This window comes from Carassius auratus, chromosome 17 (genome assembly GCF_003368295.1).
Source record: "Carassius auratus strain Wakin chromosome 17, ASM336829v1, whole genome shotgun sequence".
Classification (NCBI taxonomy): Eukaryota; Metazoa; Chordata; class Actinopteri; order Cypriniformes; family Cyprinidae; genus Carassius; species Carassius auratus.
Window position 1 is genome coordinate 17,348,856 of NC_039259.1, and position 25,705 is coordinate 17,374,560.

The following is a 25,705-nucleotide window of genomic DNA, read 5'->3' on the forward strand; positions in this document are numbered from 1 at the left end:
GCTGCACAAGATTATGCAATATATAGACTTCAGTGGATCTAGACCACTTACAACCACTCCAGGTAACTTCTTTATAAAGAGATCACACTCACTGTCCTGGAGACCCTGCGTTTGGTGTCATGAATATTGCAGATATTCAAAGTTCTAAGTTATTTATTGGAGTTCATGTATATTTCAGAGTTGAAGGCTTTTCTTGAGCAGATTCCCAAAGTCAAGCCTATGCTATGTGAGTGTCTGCTCAGTGTGGATCTTGACGGAGCGATTTTATGCTGCACTTTGGTCACTGATTGAAGGCATGTATTTCTCTCTCACACACATACTAGCATACAGTTTTGATTGGTGAAAAAATGCTTTTTAATAAAGACTTTGTGTGTGTGTGTGTCACACACATCTCAGCATACTGAGACAGTTTGTTCATGTCACATTTGTATGACTCGATCTTTAATATGTTAAAATTCATAATGATGTTCTGAATATTCATTAAGAGGGACAGAGCGCCCGAGCATCTGTACCGCCAATCTGTCTGTGAAATCACTGGGAACAGACCAACACACACATGCTCTCCCCTCATGTCTAGTAGAAGATAGTGCTGTAGTGCTGTGGAAGCTTGTTTGTTATTTGCATTGAATAATTAAAAAAAAAAAATATATATATATATATATATATATATATATATATATATATATATATATATATATATATATTTATTTATTTTAATTGGCCATGTGTTTTTATCTTAATTTTTATTGATTCATCTCTTACATTTCATCTGAGAATAAAGCTGAAGGCTATCACTTCATATATACTGTGAATGTTTTGAAAAGGCTGTGTAAATGTTGTGTATGTGTGAACAGGCCGTCAAAGGGTGTTTCTGAAAAGTTCAGGTGTAGCTTTGAGGGTTTAAAAGTCGTCATCTCCTGAGACAAGAGACAGACTTCAGATTTCAAAACAGAAACACTGTTTCAACAAATGACACCCAGGACCTGCTTTTAACATCTGTCAACAGTGATTTAATCACTAGCGGTCAGGTGATACACATGGCATTTTACCCCTGGCAGCGTATGGCATTTTCCCCTGGTAGAACTTTTTAGAGTTTATAACTTAGTTTGACTTTAAATCTCACAAGTTTGACTTTATATCTTACAATTTTGTCTTCATAAATTCTCTTACAATTCAACCGCTATTTCTTATTTTAACCTTTATTTTACAATTACAGTGTGGAATTACAATGTGGGAGCATCACTTTGCTTTGTGATTTCACTGGAATGGATAGCAAGCCGGTTAAACGAGAGTGCATTTCTGAGAGCTGTGTGTGGGAGAGAACGTTGCTGCTGTCACTTTCCAAAATGACAAAAACTCAGTCAGACATTAAAAATTACAAATTCCAGCATCAGAAAACATTAACAATTGGAGAGGGTTCCTCTTTATTAGATACAGCAAGCAATTTCATAAAGTGGTGGGAACAAAATCGTCCATGGCGAAAAATGGTGACTATGCACACAATCACAAAATCACATTCTTTTCCATTCTAGAGTTTAGACACCACAAAATGATCCTTAAGCGATGTGTATTAGTGGGAGATACAGAGCGTATGAGGCATTTCCCCATGATGTCTCACATAAAATTGTTTCTTTCGGGGTTTAATGTGCTCCGATTTGTCATATTGCCACTTTCCATCTGAATGTAATGTTTCTTTGTAATTGAACTCTAAATAACTCATCGTGTTTGGCAGCAGGTGGAGAAATATAACGACGCAGCTCCCTCTGAGAATCCAGGCTGAACGAGAGAACTGAAAAAATCAGTCAGACAGATAGACAGCCTCAGTAGATTGCACTTCTGAATGCCGTCAAGGGTCTTGCTTCTCTCAGCGTTACCGAGATGATGGACAGTAATGACCAGACCGCTACCCTCCCATTCAGCGGTTCCCATCCTGGACACAGACACACACAGGCCCTTCCACTGTCCCGAAATAAATCCACCCTTGTACCCATCAAGAATATTTTTTGAGCCACGGTATCCATACACACGTTTGTAGCCTGCTTTATTCATACAACATCTGTCACACTATAAACTGTCAACTTTTTCAATGAAAGTCATTGGAGTCCAGTGTTGATCTGGACCCTTTCAAAACAGTTAAAACGTTTTGCAGAACAATTATGCAGGTTCGAAACAACATGAGGGGAAGTAAATGATCAAAGAATAATCATTTTTTGGGTGAATAATCTCTTTAAATACAATTAAAGCTCAAACGACAGCATCTGTGATGTGATTTTTCTTTCCACAAGTCATTTTAACCAATCTCTGGTTAAAAAAAGTAGAAAAACTAATTTGGTCAATTCAATAAAAGATCTAATTCTTAATATGGAGCAAAACTTCCTCATGAATTACATCAGTACACACAATCAGTCATACATATTTCATATATTTTTACTTTAACAAAGTTATATTGTTTATATTTGTGCTTGGAACTAGAGTTGTTCCGATTCCGATACTAGTATCGGAAATATCTCCGATACCACAACAAATTCTGGCATCGGCATCGGCGAGTACATGAACCCATATACCGATCCGATACCATTTTCTTAAAAAAGACCTAGTTATGACCGCAAGCTTTGCCTAACCGCTGCACGGTTCTTCTTCGCTGCTCAAAATGCATTGAAAACACAGGAAGTCGTGCTGTGTTGCCACAAGCAACCCCTGTTTAGAGCAGCGAAGAAGAAATGAAAACGCGTTAGCAGCCCTTATCTATATATGACTGGATCACTCATCACATTCTAAACTGCCAAAACACAGTGAAGCCGCTACTATATTATAGATCAGTGGTTAGCAGTATGTCTCTGTAGTACCGGTAGTTACAGACTCTCGAGTATATTCAGTACCGGCAGCTGCGTTCAGTCGCTTCCGTGTAAGTCAAAGCGCAGGGCTCCAGACAGTAGCCGAATATATACTAGTGTCTGTGAATATTAAACTGCAAAATACTATTTAAATATTACTCCCGCAAAATCTACATCTCTGTGGGTGACTGGCACAGATGCGCGAGAGCTCGCTGTTTTGTAGTCTCTGCTGTGTGTCATGAGGACACGAACGCATAAACCGTCACTTCATGAGAATTTACCGTTTCATTTGAGAATACTGTCATATCATAAACACAGACACTCAAAGATCTTCATGGCAGCCCATTAAAATAAATGTTTGGTTTACATGAGTAAATTGACAATATATAAAGCTACTGTTGTAGCCTACAGTAATAATAATACGTCTCTATAATAATAATAATTATGCCTAGATGGTTGCTTGTTTTTTACTTGTTTTGTTGTAAAGAGATTATCTGATTAATAGATCTTTTTTGTTGCAGTTTTTTTATACAGTTATATTGTAAAACTTAAATACCTTTTTTAGTTTGCGGTGTTAGATTTTTGGCTGCATTTGAAGTTCTTTTTTGCATAAGAAAATAAATAATACTGTCAAATTCATGTTAGATAATAAAAATACTGTAATAAATACAGTAGTTCACCATGTATTTGTTCATGTTTTATTGAGGGATCTGTCTGAAGCACACCATAAAAAAATTCTAGCAATTTACACAGGGCTAGTAGTATATACAGCTGTATATACAGATATACACCCAGGTATCGGATCAGTACTCGGTATCGGCCGATACCCTGAGCCCAGGTATCGGAATCGGTATCGGGAAGAGAAAAAGTGTATCGGAACATCTCTACTTGGAACAAACTTCCTTATGTAAATGCATCAGTTGTGATGTGATGAAAATATTTTACTTAATTTAGTGTGCTCAGTTAATAACCAGTCTATTAAAAAAATTAATGTAATTATCTCATTATACTAATTTTTCTTGTTTTTGTCAACTTGTTTTCTTTCAGTTAGCATGGATTTTGTAATTTTTTTTTTTTTTTTTTTGGAGATCAGACATTTCTAAGCTTCTTTTCGTAGACTGGCCATGTTTTTTTTTGTTGTTGTTATGCCCCGTGTAAGCAAAGTCAGTTAGACATTCACTTACATTTTCAAGGAAAAGAAAATCCTATACAAAATGTCAAAATGGCCGGAGCACAATTTGAAGGTTAAACACACTTTTCTTTTTTTTACTTTTTACAAACTGAGGCAAAAAAGATTTTCTAAACTATATTAAATAATGCTGCTTTAAATCACAAACTACTCTACAAAATAATAATAATCTTAGTACTTAAATGTATATGTTGAGGCTGTCAGCACTCATGCCATTGTTTCTGGTGATTTGTAAACGCTCACCCTTGAAGGATATACGAAGCAGAGAAAGGACAGACATGCAGAGAAGGATTACATAACAAAAGCTGAAGCGTTACACAAAGGTGTGTGTGTGTCTGCATGTATGAGGAGGCTGGTATTATGTGCTCACACAGAGATTCCTAATGGTGTATTGTTAGAATCCTTCTGTTGCCACGCGTCCTCCGCACACGCGCGCACAGCACTCGTGTATTCTACTTTTGCTTTCCCCCCTAAATATATCATCATCAAACAGGGGAAACTCATTCTGCAGCCCTCAAAGTGTTCAAAATTTGTGTGTGATGTTGGAGGTGTTAGTCTGGGGATAGAACGGTAGAAATGAGGGGAAGGAGGGGACGGTGAGAGACAGCGGGGCGAGAGGGAGCACTCACATCTCCACTGTTTCATAATTCAAACTAAAAGCCGACTGTGTGCACATTGAAGCAGAAATAATTCCCATAACACTGTAATACTCTGAAATTAAAGCATACACACAACTATCCTACGGTACCTTACCGCACAGTCCTGTTTTACTTTTCTCTTTTACCTTTCACGAAACATCCGTTTGCACCGTGTCTATAGTAAAAGTTACAATCTCATGTTTAATTCATGCTTAAATTGAGAGAATATGACATTGATATTGCATACTTTGCATTTTGTTGATTTCTCTTTAAATTGAATTAAATATTTGTTACGATGCACAAGGCGTACACACCACATGTGCATTATGACATGATTATCATGATTATTTTGATTTAGCCGAGTGTGTGCAATATTTTCGGAATCAATGCTGGGAGTATGATATGATATGATATGATATGATACGATATGATATATGAATAAGCATTTCTGGGTGAATCACTTCTTTAACGAGTGTTGCTAGAGGTTTCTATTAACACAGTATAGCCTATAAGATTAGAAAATAATTACACTGCATTAAACATTAAAATTTTATTTCAAATAAAAGCCAAATAAAATGTCAAAAAAGTAATGGTTTTCACATAAATATTAAGCTGCCACTATTTTAAATATTAAAATGATTTTAGCACCATTAGAATGATTTTAATGGTCATGTGAGACTGAAGACTGATGTAATTGCTGCTGAAAAGTCAGCTTTTCCATCGCAGGAATAAATAACATTTTTAAATCTATTAAAATAGAAAACGGTTATTTTAAATTACAACAATAATAATCATTTTCACAATATTACTGTTTTTACTATATTATTGGTCAAATAAACGGCCTTGGTGAGCATAAGATACTATCAAAAACATTAAAAGTCAATACAGTTACATACAACACACTAACATTAATAACAAACTCATATTCTTGCCTCACATCCCATAATTAATCACTGCCTAATTTAACTATGCACCAAAGTCTGAGTCAGAGGAATAAGCAGGAACGATCTGTACACATTCAAACCAAATGACTTATGAGGCGCCGTGTTGAATAGATTATAACTATTATTAACCACTAATGGATGTTTATTTTAATCAGCATGTTTGCCTACCTGCTTTGTTGTATTTTCCTAAGAACTTTGAGTTTACTCATATTGATAGGCTTGTGTGTTTTGAAATTATGTCAGGAAAGGCTCTGTTATTTTACTTGGAAAAAAATTAATAAAAGATATATGCTTGTTTATGAGTTTAAGTTCTTGGTCAGGGAATAAGCTGCAGGTTTTTGAGCTGAAATACTGCTGTTTAGTGAATTCACCCCGTGTGCTTTCACCGTGTGCCTCATGCTGACTGATTGGTATTGTCACTGATCTAAGATCAGATTTACCACACTCATCACAACCTCACAGAATCTGATCCCTCGGCGATAACTGATTCACTAACACCTGCCAAACTCACATAGGGTCATGATGGGACATATTGAGTATATTGAGTAAAAAGACTGTGTCAAACCAGTGATACACATCCTGACCTTTTACCGCTCATGACTTTTGACAGCAATTCAATTACAGAAGCAAGCACACGCATTCCTCTTTGCACACACATTAATGCATATTGAAGGGTGTTGAATGTCTTTTGTGTGCATGAATGTCTGTGTTTTACCCATTACAGCTGCATAAACCGAACCTTAATCAAAGCTAAAATAACTCTTGACACAGTAGAGCTGAGATGAAGAGGATTTTGCAGTTACCTTGGCAACCACAAACATGCACAGAAACAAATTGGGTGAACCATTTAAGCCCTTATTTATGCAAGTGTGACAGAGGAAAGATGCACTGTATGTACTGTCTTAGCATCATGGGAGTTAGTTTGTTCAGATTTCACATAGAAAGATGCCAAAACTGGTGCTATGCACCTTGTTGTTTACAAACTCAGTAGATCATCTTTAATATTTAACCTCCAACAAGTTTTGTTGGTTTCCAAAAACATCTTGTACTTCTGTTTACTAATTAACAGCCTATATGTTAATAACAGGCATGCTAATTAGCAACTAGTTAATAGTGAGAACTGGCCTCTATACTAAAGAGTTAAAAGTGTTTCACTATAGTAAAATTCAAGAGGAATACTTGGTTTTTCTGGAATATTTCAGTGGAATATTTGTACTTTAATTCAAGTACTTGATTTGTGTTCTTAAATGTTGATTACCACAGTAAATATGAAACACTTTGATTCATGCATAAGTTAAATATAAGAAAAAAGGGCCAACTGTTTTTGTATTTAGTTGTTATTAGAGGTTATTTTGTGCTTAAATTCAACCCAGAATACTTCTTTGGGGCTTTAGAAGACGTGGCTCTTTTGAACACTCTCAACATTGCATTTGGGAGTTGTGTGGTTAGGAATGAGGACTCATGCATACATTAAAAGTAGGAAAACAGTCCCATAATCACAAATGGACTGCAATATGTACTCTGCGTATGCTGCTGCTGCTGCCATTTTATCTAGGCCAAAACAGCCATTTTGACCACTGTATAAAGTCTGTTGTTGAATTAGGAATTTGTCCAGAGATATAACATATGTAGTCTTCCTATGACATGTTTTTTCCCATGTATAACAAGTTTTTTTTTTTTTTCTATCTGGGTCACAATCAAATGGTAAACATCATGACTAATTCATGGAGACATGAGCTAATTAGAGGCTCGCACTTAGCAACAGAGTCAGAGAGCCATTAATATAACCATATCTTGCGTTTTCATGTTCAAATGTATTGTTTAAGAGAACAGACCATTATAGCTAACAAAACCATAGTGTTCAGCTAAAGATCCAGCTAACAAGTGACGCATACATGACAATTACAAACAGGTGTAGGTGTGAAGAGTTGAGTGAAGCTCTCAACTGTGCCATTAATATGTTAAACAGTATATATTTATGCAGCAGATGGATTATGTAAAAGGATTTAGCCCTGGCTTCAATATGAAAGTGTTTGCTGAAGTATATGATAGTTATATTTAACCCATATGGATAACTATAGCCATACAGTGTAAGCCGTTCCAATAAAGAGGCAGACGCTTGCTGAGCTATTATTAGCCTCCTCCTCAGACCCAGTTCTACTGAGAAACAGAACACAGGGCCAAGATCCAAAATGTAGACACACTGAGAGCCATTTTATCACACTGACAGCTGTCTTTATTATGAACTGGGAAGGAATTTATGGGTAGGATAATTGCTACACTTCAAGATCTGGCTCATGGAGTGTTACAGTTAATTTGAATCTGATTTGATGTGATAAACTGAGAACAAAATGTAATGTTTTTCTTCAGAAAGTCAAAACAATATGGGAAAGTCAGGAATGTGGCCTAGAAGGTGGTGTGTGGACTCTCTGGTTTATACTTGGGCAACCCAGCTTGGAACATTTTCTTCATCTTCATCATTTCCTGTAACTTCTATACTATCCTCTCCAATTAATGCCCACAGAACTGAAAAAACAAGGATTTAGAAACAGCCTGCATGTCTTTTAATCCCTTAATCCACCTTTCAGTCATTTCTAGTCAATTAAACAAGGCAATTTAGTGTTTCTGATCAGACCATTTCTCTTTTTCTGTCTGTCTCTCCGACTGAATGGTAAAGGAGCTCTATATTGATCTCTTTCTCTTTACTTTCAGTCAGATGAATAGTACACAGTTCTTCAGTTCAGCAATACTTTATATATTAACAGCTCTCATACACAGAAATGTTAATTATCCCAGTATTTCCTCAGTTGTTTGAACTGGCACTTCTACTGAAAGGTACACACACGTAAACCTCTCTTCTTAAAGGGGTCATATGAAGTTGCTAAAAAGAACATAATTTTGTGTATTTGGTGTAATGCAATGTTTATGCGTTTTAAGGATTAAAAAAATTATTTTCCACATAATGTACATTATTGCTGCTCCTCTGTGCTCCGCTTTTTGAAATACGTTAATTTTTACAAAGCTCAGCATTCTGAAAAACAAGGTATACGCTGATTTACCAGCTATCCATTGCGTTGTGATTGGTCAACTACCTCAAGCGTGTGACGGAAATGTTTAGGCCCTTAACATACTGTGATGCAGTATCCCGTCAGAACACTAGCGCGACAAGAAAATAAAACCTATTATAAACAAGGTATTTGTTGCATCCAGTGGGGACATAATTGCTGATTATAATGACTTATACTGTCTTTATACACATTGCGTATCGCACTGCATAAACATAAAACCATGTCATGGAGTCGCTTCAACCCGCGGACATGAAAAATAACCTGCAGCAACAGTTATAAAGTAGCCCAATTCCATGGGAAAACTGCAGACTTGGCAATTATTATTAGCCTCCACCTCAGACCCAGTTCCACTGAGAAACAGAACACAGGGCCAAGATCCAAAATGTAGATACATTGAGAGCCTGACAGCTGTCTTTATTATGAACTGGGAAGGAATTTATGGGTAGGATAATTACTACACTTCAAGATCTGGCTCATGGAGTGTTACAGTTAATTTGAATGTGATTTGATGTGATAAAATGAGAACAAAATTTAATGTTTTTCTTCAGAAAGTCAGGGATGTGACCTAGCAGGTGGTGTGTGGACTCTTTGGTTTAAACGTGGGCAACCCAGCTTGGGAAATTTTCTTAATCTTTATAATTTCTTGTAACTGCTAAACTGTCCTCTCCAATTAAAGCCAACAGAACTGAAAAAACATGCCTTTCAGTCATTTGTAGTCAATTAAACAAGCCTGCTTAGTGTTTCTGATCAGACCATTTCTCTTTTTCTGTCTGTCTTTATCTGCCCCATGTCATTGGCAAATCCTTTATATATGTTAACACCAACAACAAAAGTTACGCCTACTTTATTTGCGTGAACATTTGGGCTGTGTTATACAAATCTTCCCACATCGTGACGTAGAGATGTGGGTGTGTGTTAGAACAAGCCGTTTTAAGGGGTTGTGGTTGATTCTTAACTTTGATAAAGAATATCTCTTTGGATTTGAGACTTTAGTCTTTGCAACTTTACAGATCTTCTTCATTCACTAAGAGCTTGTAACACTCCAAAGAGAAAGGAAAATTTTAAATTGCATCATATGAGCCCTTTAACAGATTGTATAAGGCCCTTTTCAAGCAAAGCATAACAAAGTGTATCAGAGATTCATTGACCAGTGGCAATCAGCATTAAAGACGTTAATAGTCTACCCAAAAATTCTGCCACCATTTACTCACCACTTACGTCATTCCAAACTTGACTTTCTTTCTTTGGAAGAACATAAAAGAAGATATTTTGAAGAATGTTGGTAACCAAGAAGTTTCGATTCCCATTGACTTCCACTGTACAGGCAACAAATACAATGAAAGTCTATGGGAACTAAAAACTATTTAATTAACAATATTGTTCAAAATATCTTTCTTTTGTGTTTTGCAGAAAAAGAAAGTCATACAGGTTTGGAATGATAAGTAATGATGAAAACATTTTTAGGCTTTAGGAGCAGTATTTATATTTTCCTAAGAGTTCAGCATGCTACTGTTTAATTCCAGCTGTGCTCATGCAGTGTTGTGTAATTTGAATGTAGTAACCTGTTAATGTGGGTGCCATGAAATTCTGCTTACATACATGGTTTGACATGGGCAAGTGGAAAATGATAGAGTAATGAAAGGAAACAGCAGACCGCATTCACTCACCCTTTTGCGCAGGTTGTAGGTAAGCAAGAGGTTTCGTGAGAAGTGGTTGGAGAAGGCGGTGTAGAACTCTAGGACTTTCTGAAGGGCGTCCCGTTTGATCACATGCAGGTCACAGTATGTTAGCGCTCTCACATTAGCACATGCCTGAGCTAGTGTCACCTCCTTCCAGAACACGTCCCCAAACACATCACCTTTACCTGAGGAGAAACACAGACACTTTCTTATTCACACAAACAGACCTGATTGGTACATTTATTAAGGACCATGACTATATGTGACACTGTAGACTGGAGTAATGGCCGATGAAAATTCAGCTTTGCCATAACAGGAATAAATTGTGGGGTATGCCGTTAGGTCCAAGGGAGGTGATAGGAAGACATAGGCGTAAACCAGGATAATCCAAAGAATGTTTTTTTATTTTATTATTATTATTATTATTAGTCCAAGTAGCAAGATTTGGGGGTGATATCTAAGTGAGTACGACTAAGAAAACTCTCTGTTTTGTCTTTCCTCTCTGTCTCTCAGATTACAGTAGACAGATCATGTGTACTGATTTTATTGGTGTAAAATTCAACTTGTGTAAAATTCCACCGCTAACACGTCAGGTCAGGGGATTCAAGCAGTTGAAAGCACTGCTAAAAATGTATTAACAGTAATATCCTGGCAAAAACACATTCTCAATATAGCTGCAAGCAGCGATTACTGGGGTTCAAGTGTTTTAGGCATTTAAGCACATAAGGAAAAATACATTACATATTATTTAGGAAGTCTGTAATCACCTAAATCAATTATTAAAATAGCATTTTTGGCAAATCCAGGTGATTTACCATAGAATTTTAGGCTTTTGGGTATATTTGGATAGGCCTCTTTTCTAAAGGAACCAGCTATAGCTTCCCAAAGGGTAAATTTCAACATGTCTTTGACAATTATTGATCTACAGAATCCAGAGAATTAAACAGCTGTGTTTTTTTCCAGTCTGCAAAACCTAGGACTAATTCATGATTAAATCTGTGTGCACCACGCGCTTGAACCCCTAATTATGACTGATAACTCACTTAGGGTATAACTCTACATCTATCATAAGCGTGTCTGACAAAGGGAAAAATGATGAGACATATTCCCTCAATCCATTACTGAAATCAACAAATGCACAGAAGTCTTGTCCATCCATCTCCATCTGCTCACATCTAGGATTAAGAGGGTTACAGAGCCAAAATGTCCACTCCGATCAATTATTTAAGTTCTGCGTCTCAGTACATTTTCTAGAATACTGATTCTGCAGGCGAATAAAGATATTTGAGCACCTCAGCGTATCAATGAATGATTGTTTTGGACTGAGCCAAGTATCAGTTTTGTGGTTGTAGTTTAAACTGATTTTTACGGAGGAATAAACACCCAGAACAAGGGCACTGTCACTGTACTCTGTTCATTGTACTTTTAAGTGAGAGTGAATGAAAAGAGAGATTCCATAATACTGTATGTGTAGTAGAGCAGCAGTGTCATTATAGATCTAACGGTCACTGCGTACTGACCTCTGACCCAAAGTTTCGCTCAATCCACCCACTCAAGATACAAGTGGTCAGATCGATAAACCTTTTTATTCTGTCTTCATAGTCCGATGTGTGTGTGTGTGTGTGTGTGTGTGTTTATGTGTGTTCAAATTTTAGAAGCAAGCGAGAACATTTGTGGCCTTTCAAATCAGTTTAACAGCCGTGGCAGAAAGCCAAATTTAGCTAAACATCGTTAGTTTGTCAACAGAGAAAAATACTGCCATTAGATGCTCAGAGCTGTGGCTTCACAAGGCAAAGCAGTCTAATCTTTTTTGTGTTGTGAGACAGACAGATGTTAGAAATGACAGATGCTACAGTACGTCATGGGCTGTGTACATCCATGAGTCATATCAGTCTGACCTATGATCACTGTTTGCCTTATTCTGGTCGATACTGAAAAAGAATGAAATAATACTTCATATGAACAGTAACAGCAGGCAGGACAATAAAATCAGAAATATATAAAAATATGAGATCTGTGCATTAGGGTATACACTATAAAGAAAATTAAACAATTATATGGGTAAGAAAAAGATGAAGCCACTCACAGCACCCTGTTTAATCATTCATTCATTCATTAATGCATTTCATTCTTTATTAAAGATTATTTACAGGAATAATTATGTATCAGGAAAAACGAATAAATAAATAAATAAATGCTTCACAACATCTTATTCCATTATTGTAGTATTTGCAACTATTTCTTATGTATTTTTTTTCTATATTATAAATAATATTTGCTTTTGTTTTCTACTGTAATATCAAAATCTGTATTCTTAGGGGAAGGTTTTCATTTGACTGAATGAATGAGACAATATGCAGCCAACACAAGAGAATATTACATCATTTATTGCATTATGACATTTTTATCTGTTTAACTCAGAAATTATATATAAAAAAAAATAGGCACTTAATGCTGTGGTATAAATTTTCATAGTTCAATGTGCTGCAGAGATTTTTAACATAATATAAAAGACGTCTGCAGCAAGCGAGTTGGAAGGCTTCTAACTCATTTATTGCTAGAAGGATGAACTCATACTTACAGAAGATCTTAAAAATGTCTTAAAACATACTTTTGTAAAATTACTTTTCAAATATAATTTTATTGTTACTTTTTATCATCAGCTTAGGCCATATTTTGCATAATTTAACATGCTTTATGCTCAAAATGTCAACTTTCCTCTTCATTTTATTTTACTATTGTTCTCTGAATGTTTTATGCACAGAGGAAGAGAAAGAGCTGGACACATTGTTCAAAGTGGATCCAGGGTGCAGGATGTGGGAATAAACAAAAGGGAGAGGGATAGCACAGTGCGGATGAGTGGGTGTGACATTCTGTATGTCAGTCAAGATATATGATCACATAGAAGCTCTGTGGGTGCACATAATCCTCCCATAGGGAACTAAACCCAAGACAGAGGGATGCTGTCCTCATGTCATTGAGTCTGTAGAGGAAATTAGTTTTGAATAAGGTAACAGCTGAAGCAGACTTAAGCCCTGTGGTGTCAAAATTAGAGCTGTCCAAAATCGAGAAGGCAAAATCTTGTCTAACAGCTTGCACCACTGTTAAAAATGTACCAAATAAAAAACTATTTGACCTCACTAATGTAGTCAACGGTTGGATGGCAACTCAACCATCATGATCCATACCTAGTCAATACTCATTAATCCAGATCTATTTCTCTGTCTCTGTTTTCCTCTTACCCAGAATGGCGACCACCTCGTCGTCTTGGATGACCTCCAGTGACCCTGACACCACGAAACAGAGGCTGTCCACGCTCTCTCCCGCATGGTAGATGAGATCTCCTGGAGCACAGTGGATGGTCTGGAACTCCATGGCCAGAGCCCGCAAACAGCCATCACTGGCTAAACGGAAAGCAGGATGTTCCTTGAAAACCTTCCTGTTCAGGTGCACACATATATCAGCACGCATGTCTTTAGGACAGATCTGCAAAACCTGTAATGGGAGAGCGAAATAACAGACATAAGTGGTAATTCTGCTGCAAATTCTTTTGATTTAAAGGGGTCATGTCATGATCAAGTTTTCCTTGATCTTTTGCAATAAAAGAGCTTGATTTACTATGGAAACATAATGTAAATTTCATACATACAAATGGCACAAGCAATAAAAGAGCATCTCTTCGATGACTAATTTATCAATTTCGGTCACTCTTTATTTTAAGGTCTAATTCTTGCTATTAACAAACCATTAACTATGACTTTTGCCTAAATAAACTCATAATTTGCAGCTAATTAATAGTAAGGTAGTTGTTAAGTTTAGATATTGGGTAGGATTATGGATGTAGAATATGGTCATGCAGAATATGTGCTTTATATGTACTAATAAATAGCTAATATGTTAATAACAGGCATGCTAATAAGCATATTTAATAGTGAGAATTGACCCCTAAAGTGTCACTACTAAAATTTTCTGGCCGCCTACATAAAATTTAATCAAATCTGTTATTAGAAACTTAGAAAATTAGAAACTGGTTAAGTCATGAAACTCTAGACAGGCTAAATCTTTTACATACAATCTGCTATCAGTCACATCATTTACTACATGGCACAAGCTGATTGGCCTCTGCTGAGTCTGCAGCCAATGAGACTGCTCAACCTTTAAGTAGCCTAGTTCAGTGTTCACAGTATGATGGTTCTGTCAGAATTCCTCTGAATCCCTCCACCTCCCCCAGCTCCACCTGTCTAGATCTACTATGGGATTTATGTATGCTTATCATGCAGTAGTTGAAAATCTTACACATTCGCAACATTATGTCTTTTTATCTATTAAGAGATGCAAGTCCATAATTGCTGTTCAACATATCTAGTCCGCCAAGACCAAATAAATTAACATTGTCATAACCATTAACCTACTAAAATGTGAGTTATCTTAATTTAAATGGTTAGATTTCAGTTCAGATGACTATATTTATTGTTTATAATGTTATTTTTATATATTTATTATTATTTATTTATTTTTAAGTTCAACTTTCAGCTATTTTAAATGCACTGCTTTGAGGGAAAATGCCTTATTTGGAATATTTTTAGTAGCCAGGGAATGATTCTAGTCTTTTTTTTTATATATAAGACTAATTAATTCATTGTACTTAATTAGCAATATTATTTGTACTAAATTAACACTGACAGCCCCAATTTTTCTTTTTTTGTATTATAAAAAATTTGCATTTTTCTTTTTTATAACCCGTCTCACATCATACAAATTTTAGTTTACTTTCATGCCAGTGAGCATACTGGGAGGCCGACACAGACAGACAGAGGTACAGGACTCGCATGCTGGTGTGCATGTGTGCATCTAAGCGTATTAGCATGTGACATTTCCCTGAGCAGCCGTTCCCAGCAGCCCCTCACTTTTCCAGAGCATCTCCCTTTCTGCATGTGGTTGTCACGGAGACATGGAGGTTGGCTCTGGGGAAAACAGTGTGAGGCTGTGTGATGAGACGGTTAAATCACGACAGAAAAAAGAGAGAGAAAAGGAGACAGCTGGAACATTCTGGCAATGTCCAACCAATGGGGACTTCATATCCACAGAGTCATGCTGTTCCCCTCCTGCGTTTTGCGTATAAATGACAGGACGAGTCCAAACACACAGCGTGAGAAAGCATCTTGCTAAAGAATCACACTAATGTTTAAAAATACTTAGCCAGACACACTCACACAAACATTTCAGAGCAAGAGTGAATAACCATACACACACACAAACACACGTGCGCGTGTCCAGAGTTGCACGCTGGGTAATTAGAGTTGGGCGCACAGGGTGTTCACCTTTTCTGTGTCAATACCATGGGACATGGACCACGTGGAGGCGATGTAATCCATAACCCTCTCGCTCAGGCCTTTGGGCACCTGGTACAGCTTGAGGAAGTCCCGCACGCTGTTCAGCATCTCATGATAGCGGTTGGTGTTAGCATACATCTGCTGGAAGATAGTTGTCACGTTACCGAAGATGGTGGCATAGAGGAGAGCTGTAGGAAAGATAAAGAAAGACAGAAAGAAACTTTGGATTAAATGACAACACAGGAAAAGAACAATGTAATTTAATCACAAATAAATCAAATGATTCATGCAAATAGAAAAAAAATAGACTAGTAAGTAAGTAAATGAAAGAATGCCAGAAGAAATGTTTCTATTTCTATAGATGGATATACATTTTTGGAGTTAGTACGATTTATAAAAATATTATTTTAAAGAAATTAACCCTTATATTCCACAAGTATGCGGAAAAGTGACAGTTAAGACATTTGTTTCAAATTTATTTTAATAATTTTTTTTCTAATTAATGATTTTTTTTTTTACTTTCTATTCGTCGAAAATCCTGGAAAAAAAAATGCATTACAGTTTCCACAAAAATATTATGCTGCAAAAGTTTTTCAACAGTGATAATAAGAAGAAATGCTTCTTGAGCTCCAGACCAGCATTTTAGAATGATTTCTGAAGAACCATGTGACACTGAAAACTAGGCTGCTGGAAATTCAGCTTTACCAGCAGAGAAGTAATTACATTATTAAACAAACTAAAAAAGAAAACAGTATGAAAAATGTTATTCCTTAAGTAACCAGCTCCATAACAGAGAGAGACAGATATGACGATAATAATAAATGACAAAGTGAATTGTAAATGAGAGAAAGTAAAGGACAGAAAGAAGAAGATTCAGTAAATGTGAGTGACTGTCTCTTTTAATCTGATTTAGCCGGCCTGTAACGTCTTTTCACATAGGAGGAAATCTAATTACACATGTATGGACTCTAGGTGTGTGTGTGTGTGTGTGTGTGTGTGTGTGTGTGTGTGTGACATAGAGAGAGAATACCCTCCTAAATACCTTCAGATAAAAATTTTAGCTGACGTTACTCTACATTCATGTCTGTCTCATGAACACAAGAAACATTGCCCTTTCCCAGATATACTGTATTAAAGGGATAGTTCACCTAAAATAAACTAATCTGACAGTTCTGTCATCATGTACACACCCTCATGTTTTTCCAAACCTGTAAACTGTTATTTTTTATATATTTTTTTAATGCTTAAATTTGATCAAACGAATAATAATCTCTTTCATTTATATCTTTAAATAAATTTTTAAATAACACTGTCATTTAAAGTTCATGCACACTTCCAGATGCCAATGTAAAAAAAAAAAAAGATTAAACTTCTCAGTGTTTGTCATCTGCTGCAGTTTTCTGGGACCCCAGCCATTATTATTAGAGTGTAAGAGTCTTGTGTGTGAGATGGCGTTGATGTACGGTTATGCAGTGTGACAGTCTTTGCTGATCTGGGGACAGATTTGGCTCCAGGGTGACAAGAACACGGAACAGAGCTGACAGAGACTGTCCAACTGAACACATGCACACACACACAGACACACATCCTAGATGCTCTGACACCACACATAGGACACAGACACGTCCAGATGTATCAATGTGTGAGGTCACCCAACAAACTTTAACTGCTTTCACGGTTCAACATAAACTGTCCCGTCGAATCAAACACACACAGATCTGTTTTTCATTACAGAGGCGGGCGTATGTTCATTAACAAATGAACAAATAAGTGAGCCAGGCAGCTGATTACACACCCTCCCCTCACATTAACACAGCTGATGTACACTCTTTAATCATGTAAGTGTGACAGAGAGAGAGAGAGTGAGTGTAAGTATTTCTTTAATGTGTCATTAGTTTGTTCTTTGAGATTGCACGGATTGTCTCGGCAGCTCTTGACAATAATGATCTGATCTCTAGCTCATATCACATGATTAAATTATACTGATGTTTTCAAGTGCTGAAGTCTTCTGAAACCGTAACAGAGCTTTGATAACAAAAACATTCACATCAATGGAATCAGACCATTGTTGAGAACCAGATCAGTTCAAATCTGTTTTTAACTGAAACAACCAAATCATTGAGACAATTTGACTCAAATAAATGTTTCAATCACAAATTAGACATGGCTACTTCTGTAAGTCAATAATGAATTACATTTGGACTTTTTACCAACCTTTTATGGTTTGGTTATTTTACATTTTGACAGCCCCAGTCTTTATTCAATTTCATTATTATGAAAGGAAGGTTCAGGCTATACAAATTCCTTTTGTGCTTCATGGTTTTTGGAACAATGTGAGGGGTGACTAAATGATGACAGAATTTTTATTATTTCACGAAGCATCCCTTTAAAGGGCTCATGAACTGAGAAATCAACATTCCCTTGATATTTTGATATATAAGAAGTAATTTTACAATAAAAAACATCCTGTAAGTTTCAGTATTCAGAGCTTTCTTGTTAGTCTAAAAACAGCTTATATTGAAGCTTTTTTACATAATAGTGTGGCTAAACACCACCTCCGGAGAAGAAGATCAACGGCTGTTTCTACATCGCTGCCTGTTTAGCCCCGCCTACCGATTTGCACACATAGTATAAATAACAAGAGAGGCAAACGCACAGGTATATGCATAAATCGAACGACAGATGACACCGAAGACAGCCAGATGGTGTGCAGTGCCAAGTTGTGGAAAAACAGTCTTTGCATTGTCTTCCTTCTAATCCCAACATTAAGAAAAAGTTGATGAACTTTATTTTTAATGACAAAAAGATTGAAGTATTGAACTAAAAGATGATGCTGTGTTGACTATTTTGGATCCAATGTGACAACACACAAGTGTGAGTAACTTTTCATAACTTGGTCACTATTGTCTTTTATTACAGATGGTTTAGTTGTAGTTATGCCTTTTAACCTAAATCACAGCTGCATCCATTAATGAAGGATGAAACTGTCAAAATGTCACAACAGTAAGCCAATAATAGCAGTGGGCATTTACTTCAGAGTCTACAGTCCACCTGGCCCATGCAAACAGAGCGTTCTGATGAGGGTTAAAACGCAGAAAATAGCTGTTTTTTATGTAAATATCTTGATGACCTTGTAAGTGGACCTCAGAGAACAGTACAAAGTAATAAAAAAAGGTTTTAGATTTTAAGATTTACAGTGAGGAGGGAATTTTTACCGTTTATTATCTTTTGCCAATCTCAAGTCACTTTTCTACATAACCCTTAAAAGTAGCCATTTTTGTCAGAGAAAAATGTGACTGAATATGTTACTGGACACTAAATTGCTCACTAAAACTTTGTGACTGACACACTGAAATTCCTCCATCCACCCTGTGTTTCTCTCTTTCACACTCTCATTTACTGCTCTCCTTAGCACAGCTAAAGCCAAGGTTTCATGAATTTAACATCTTTTCTAAAAATAGCAACATTCGGGTTATTCTGTTCCTCCTGAAGTACACAACAACTCAAACAAGGAAACGGCATATCGAGCATGTGATTTAGAGTGGAAACAGTGGCAGAGAACCACATTAATCTTACTTGGGTTCATATAGGATATATAGCCTTAAATCCACCAAACAACGTGTTCTTTCTGTGTGCTCTGTTTAAAACATGCAAGTTCAAGTCATTAGAAGAGGAGCAAAAACCAGCACTAAACCCCAAGGGGACTTTCTTGAGATGGTACTGTAAAGCAGGACTCATTAGTGGAAACGTACTGTATACATTTTTCACAAAGTTTTGTAGATCTGATGATTGTACACCTGCTCCGTTCAACAGAAAAGTGCTGCAGCAATTGTCTTGATGACGAGACACATTCACAACACTGTTTGGGTAAAAGACACGCACATCACACCGTCTGCTTGAGTTGGGCTGCTGCCAGAGATGGAGAGAGAGAATGAGCAGTAGAGCAAAGAAAAACATGGGGTGGAGGAGATAAGCCTGTGTTAGTGTAATTTGATTAGAGCAGGTGATTAATTGTACTGCCAGCATAATACTTGGGCTCTTCCCTTCATCCCTCCCTCTCTTTCTTTTTATCACCCCTTTGCTTTGCCAATACAGTTTAAAGCATTGTTTCAGATGAGTTCAAATAGTGAAACTTACTACTGAAAATAACAAAAAAAAGTTATATTCAAGTAAATCATATTTTAGAATGTAAAACACATGATCATTCCAATGAACAAAGGAAACACCAGTGTTTGAGAGGCAGAAATAGAATAGCGTTAAAGATTGTTAAAGTTGAGGTTTTAGTGAAATGCTGCATCCAGCACACGTCATACTTTCAGTCAGCTGCACACAGTCATCTACACTAATTTGTCACTGTTTTTAGCAATATAAAGTCTGCTATAGATGAATAAATGGATCAAAACAGATCATAGAAAAGACCAATCACAAATCTATATGGAAATTATTCTGAATAGAGTATGCAAATATTATTACATCAGCACTTTCACTTACATTTTGAGTGCTGAAAATTATGTGAGTCAGAGGGACATTTTCAAACTTAAAACTTAAATTTAAAATAAAGTACAATATGTAGAAATAGATGCCTAATGTTTTTTTTGGCGTACAGACAATGTTGTCAGAACGATGAATGATTGTTCACACACACACTAAAGCGACTTAAAATAGTTGGCCAGTAGTTGGTGATGTAACAATGTAAAATAAACTACACAAACATGTAATAGGCCTATGCATGTGCATGACATCACCGTTTTCACAAATTAGCATTTTTGTATTTTTTTTGTATTTTTTAATAACAGTATTGTTAGCAGATAACGGTATTTACATAGGTTTCAAAACACCATTGTCATGTAATTGAGATTCTATAAATGTTATCGTGTAGAGGACCCTTAAATTTACAGATTTTACCTTTAATTCAAAACGCATCACATTTCAAAGCCTTATTCAAAATACAGGTTAAACACCTGTGGAAAATTCATTCATATTAACACAGAACATCACAGACTTTTCTTAGAGTGTACTTTACATGTTATAAAAGTAATTAAACCCCTGAAATTCAGCTTTAATATTAATCTGTTCATCAGTCATTCAAATGTAATTATCTAGTCATCGTAATTATTCTTCAAAAGAAAACATCTCACAATTGAAACCCAACAATTCCGTCCTAATTTTGACCCCTAGAAATTCAGATCTCTTTTGCCTTCTAATCAGCCATTACTAACTCATCCATTGCCATGACTGATAGCATCATTTAATCTGTTTGTTCAGAAGCACCAATTATCCTCATTAGGTACCGCACTCATAAATAAGAGCCACAGCTCTGTGTCTCCTTGCTTAATAGATGCTCAACTAAGTATAGAAATCAAATACACATATATCATATATTTCATTACTATTCCAGTATATATATATATATATATATATATATATATATATATATATATATATATATATATATATATATATATATATACTGGAATAGTAATGAAATATATGATATATGTGTATTTGATTTCTATACTTTCTATACTTAGTTGAATAGTACTTATACTTATACACACACACTATTTAATAAACAGTGGTTGTTGTCACTATTATTGAGATTAGTTAAGTGTTGAGGGTGTATGTGTATCTTTTATCTGTGTTTGTTCCTTGATGATGTCTATAAATCAGGAAGAGGTAAAAGAGAGAGAAAAAAGAGGGAAAAAGGGAAAGAAAGTGTATCTGATCAGATGAAACGAGTCCTTGTCAAAAGATTCCCTGTGGCTCCATTACAGAAACATGTGACAGAATATTTCATATCTTGGCATCTCTGCTTCCAATTGAACTTGCATCATTGCCTACAAAGGGCCATGTGACGGTAGGGTGAGCGAAAGCTCTTTCTGCTCAACGTTTGCAAACACTGTAAATCTGTATCAATGTCAGCTGAAAGGTTAGGATGCCGGGGAATTTTGCCAAGGTAAATTGATTAAGCACCAAATCTACTGGAAAACAGGCTCACAACCACTTAGGCAATAAAGAACAGTGCGTTTTAGCTTCCCATTTCTGGCTGACACGTTCAGGTTACTCTGATGCTGACGGTGTCAGAGTATCAGAGACATTGAATATTCTGGACGATTTACTCAGCTCGTGACTCTCAAAGTCACTCTTCATGCAGAATGTTTATTATATGTTTATTCTATTTAATTTCAGGATATATTTATCATCTCTTAAAACAGCACAACACTATTTCATCTGCCTGCTCAAACTACAGTCAGTGTCCCTTTCTGAAAACATCAACGTTTAAGTTAAAAGCTTTATTTGTCAAATTCGCAACAATACTGCAGTACTTGTGTAAATGAAATGTATTGATGTAAATTGTAACTCTCAAAATCTCTGAGTTTTGTTTAAAGCTGTCTGTGTTAACTAAATGAGATTCTAGTCTGTAAGCTATTGTCTTTGAGTTTTATGGAGAACAGCTGTGGCAGTATTTGCTGTAACTAATTTGCTGTATGCTGGTTTATAAGTGTAGTGCTGACTATTTCAGATTTATCTGCACCTAAATGTTACCTAGAAAAAGCAAACTGTAGCTGTTTTATTACAAGTTGTTCAGACAGTTGCTTAACAGACCTTATTAAGGGTAGTGCCCTATTTTTGATGGGAAAGAAAATTTCCGAAAACCTGATGTTTGCTTTTCAAAGACTACTCCAATAGTTCAAATCAAGATTCAACCAGAAATCATTCAATATATAAATCACAACTTAAAACCTAATTTTAAACTATAAGCTATAACCTTATCAATATTCACAAGCTGAGGCTCCACCCCTCTGTGACATCACAACCTGTGCACATGCAGTAAAAACACGTGAGAAGAATTAATGCATCTAGAGGGAATTAATCTGAAAACAAAGAGAGGAAGTTAAGCTATCAATCAAACAAGGCAAAACACGCATATTTCACAGAGTTGCGATGAATTTGCGTATGCATGCCTCATAAACGCATATCTAATATGTATGAAGTCATTAGCTGACAAAAACTCCTGCAGGGGAAAGATGAAAGCTGCTTTATGTTTGTCACCGACTCAAAGACCTCTGCACGTGTACATCGGCACACGCACACAGGCGAGCTGCAGAAAGGTATATGTGAGGGAAAACAAGCCAGGCATGTATGTTTCTACCTGTTAGTCTGTCTCAGTCAGATTTATATTTTCTATCAGTCGTTAAACTCGTGCCCCAAGCTAGCGTTTGCCATGGCAACAGAACAGGCATTCCAGCACCTGCTGCCAGCCCTGTTCCCAGAGCAAGCCATGAAATCAGCATCTGCACTTCTGGGTTTGTTTCAAAAGAAGAGACCAATTTCTCTCACAACTTCTCTAGACTGTGGAATAAAGCCCTTGAGAATGATGCAAACGCTGCTCAAATCAAGTGTTTACACTCAGCGCTGATTTAAACTGTCACTATAAACATGATGAAACATCAGCACGATTCAGAACTCTGAAATGCACTTGTGAAACAAAAGCCTGTAAGTTCACATCACCTTGAAGCTTTTGTGAACAGACTACAATGTTATGTCAGTTGAACATTTTCATTAACTGTTGTTAAATAAGCATAAAACACAACTTACAGATTATTATGTAATGCAACATGACTTGAGCTATAAGAAACAGTTTGAAAAAAAAAATGTCTGTGAGCGTCATTGCTAGTACATGCTGAATATTTAAATTATTTTTTTTTCTTTATGTAATTATGTGATTTGAGTTCCCTGCGGCCATCTGCACATTATAATTACAGAAAATATATGATTGAACAGAAATGTTCAGTGCGAACCGAGTCATCAACATATTTTAACAATTTTCCCAGTCTGGCTTTTTCTAATTATTATTCCATCTATATATAATTCCATAATATTGTATCTTAATAATTGATAACACTTTAAAATAAGCTTCCATTAGTTTATGGGAAATAAACTCATACTAAATAACCATGATTCATACATTTGTTACAGAATTTATGTAAGTTAATAAAAATGCTAATGCTGAGGTCCACTTAATAATATTAACAGACACAACTTTTGATTTATTTTAATGTTAGTAAATGTTGTAATTATGTATTATTCACTAATAATGTTTGTAAAAATGTAATGTAAACAAATGCAACTTTAGCTCACATGAACTATCAATAAACAATGCATTATGCACAAAAAACTGAAATCAGTTGTTTATTAAAAGTGAATCAGAACATTATACTGTATAGTATGAAAAATGGATATTCATTTCCAGATTTGCTAAAAATTACATTTAAATATTAGTGTTTTTACAGGTGAGCTATATATGAAGTTTGATAATAATGAAAGTAATGGAAATATACAAGAAATGAGCATGTACAATGAATTATCTAAAACAATTATCCTACTCAAGTAATTTTTTTCCCTTTCTTGTGACAAAACAGCCTTGTCCTGCATTAAAAAGGTTTAGTTAATTGATTTACATTGTTTTGCCTATTATATTGTGTAACAAATTCTCACATAAATTCTAGAACCCACCTCTGAACCTATTGATGTTCTGCACTGTATGATTGTTTGCCCAGAAAACAGCTATGTATGTTTACTCTGAAAATAAGCCTCTCATGAGGGAGTTTCACCATATAAATAACAGCGTTCTGGCAGCTGGTCATGTTTAATAGCAGCACATATAATGGAACTGACTCATTTTCCTCTGAGTGGTGAATCACAGCTCAATGGCAGTGTGATCTGCGAGAGCCCCGCCGTGGATGACCCTGCAGGCATCATCTCTAGAGTCAACGCTCCATTATTTCGCTCATCTGCCTTCGTAACAAATCACTGTTCAGAACCAAATGAAATGTAGCTGTCTCAGTCAGCATAAATGGTCACAAATGAATCAAAACACAATTGAGGGGGTAATATGGTCAGAAACGGATCATTTCACACTGGAAAATATTATGGTAAGGTGATTTTTGACCAAAGTACATTCTGTAGCTAAAACCTTTTTCTATGTTAACCAGTTAGAATACTAGAAAAAAATTTAGATTAGATTTTACACCCAAATGACAGAGAAAACCACGTTTACATTTGCAATGCTATAAATCTATATATAGGGTCAGCATTATTGCTGAGCCCTGAATTTGCTAGCTGAACTGCACTAGCTTGTTACGATTTCTCAAATGATAAACAGATGTATTTTTTCATGCACGTGTTTATAAAGAAGTAAATAAAGCTTTTCAACTCACATCCAATCATCATCATGGCCACAGCGAAGATCTTCTCCCCATCTGTGGTTGGAGCGATGTTTCCAAAGCCAATACTGGTCAGGCTGGTCATGGTGAAGTATAGAGACGTGATGTAGACTGAATCTTTCGTAGGTCCACCTTCCCATCTTCCCGTCCCGCTGACGTTGAAGCGATAGGGTGTCCCGATTGTCTCACCCAGCATATAAAGCCAGCTCTCCGGACGTACTCTGTTACGTTCCTCGTCTATGACTTCATAGTCTCCAATGCTATACCAGATGCAGGCCAGCCAGTGGGCGGCCAGCCCAAACACGCAAACCAGCAGAACCAAAACAGCCGCACCATACTCGATGTAGTGATCTAGTTTGCGAGCCACCCGGCCCAGACGCAACAGACGAACCACCTTCAGTGAACTAAACAAGCTACTGATACCCTGAGGAAGAGACAGAGAGACAGAGAGAATTAAACATACTGCAAAATATGTTTTCATCCATCCATCAAATATAAACATTATAGGCTGAAGCAATTCTACCGACACGTTTTCTTGAGTCTAAATAAAATGCATTGTCTCTCTTAGCACAGATTCTCTGCATTTATAAATACGTGCAGGCGTCTGCCAAGCCAACCCTCTGAAATCAACAGTACAGAGAGCTGAAACAGCACCTGAGCACCAGAACAAACACACTGGAATATATGCAAAAGTACAATCTTTTTCTGAAAGTGCACCTCTGTGATGTCAAAGCATGGTATTTCCATTGTTATTTTTTATTTCTTACCACCAGACTTTCTGTGATCATTATTC

General features: G+C 36.3%; 1 pseudogene; it reads right to left on the bottom strand.

The window, feature by feature from the left end:
* The window catches only part of LOC113117434 (potassium voltage-gated channel subfamily H member 1-like), a 47,128-nt pseudogene that overhangs the window by 1,909 nt on the left and 19,514 nt on the right, over positions 1–25,705 (bottom strand).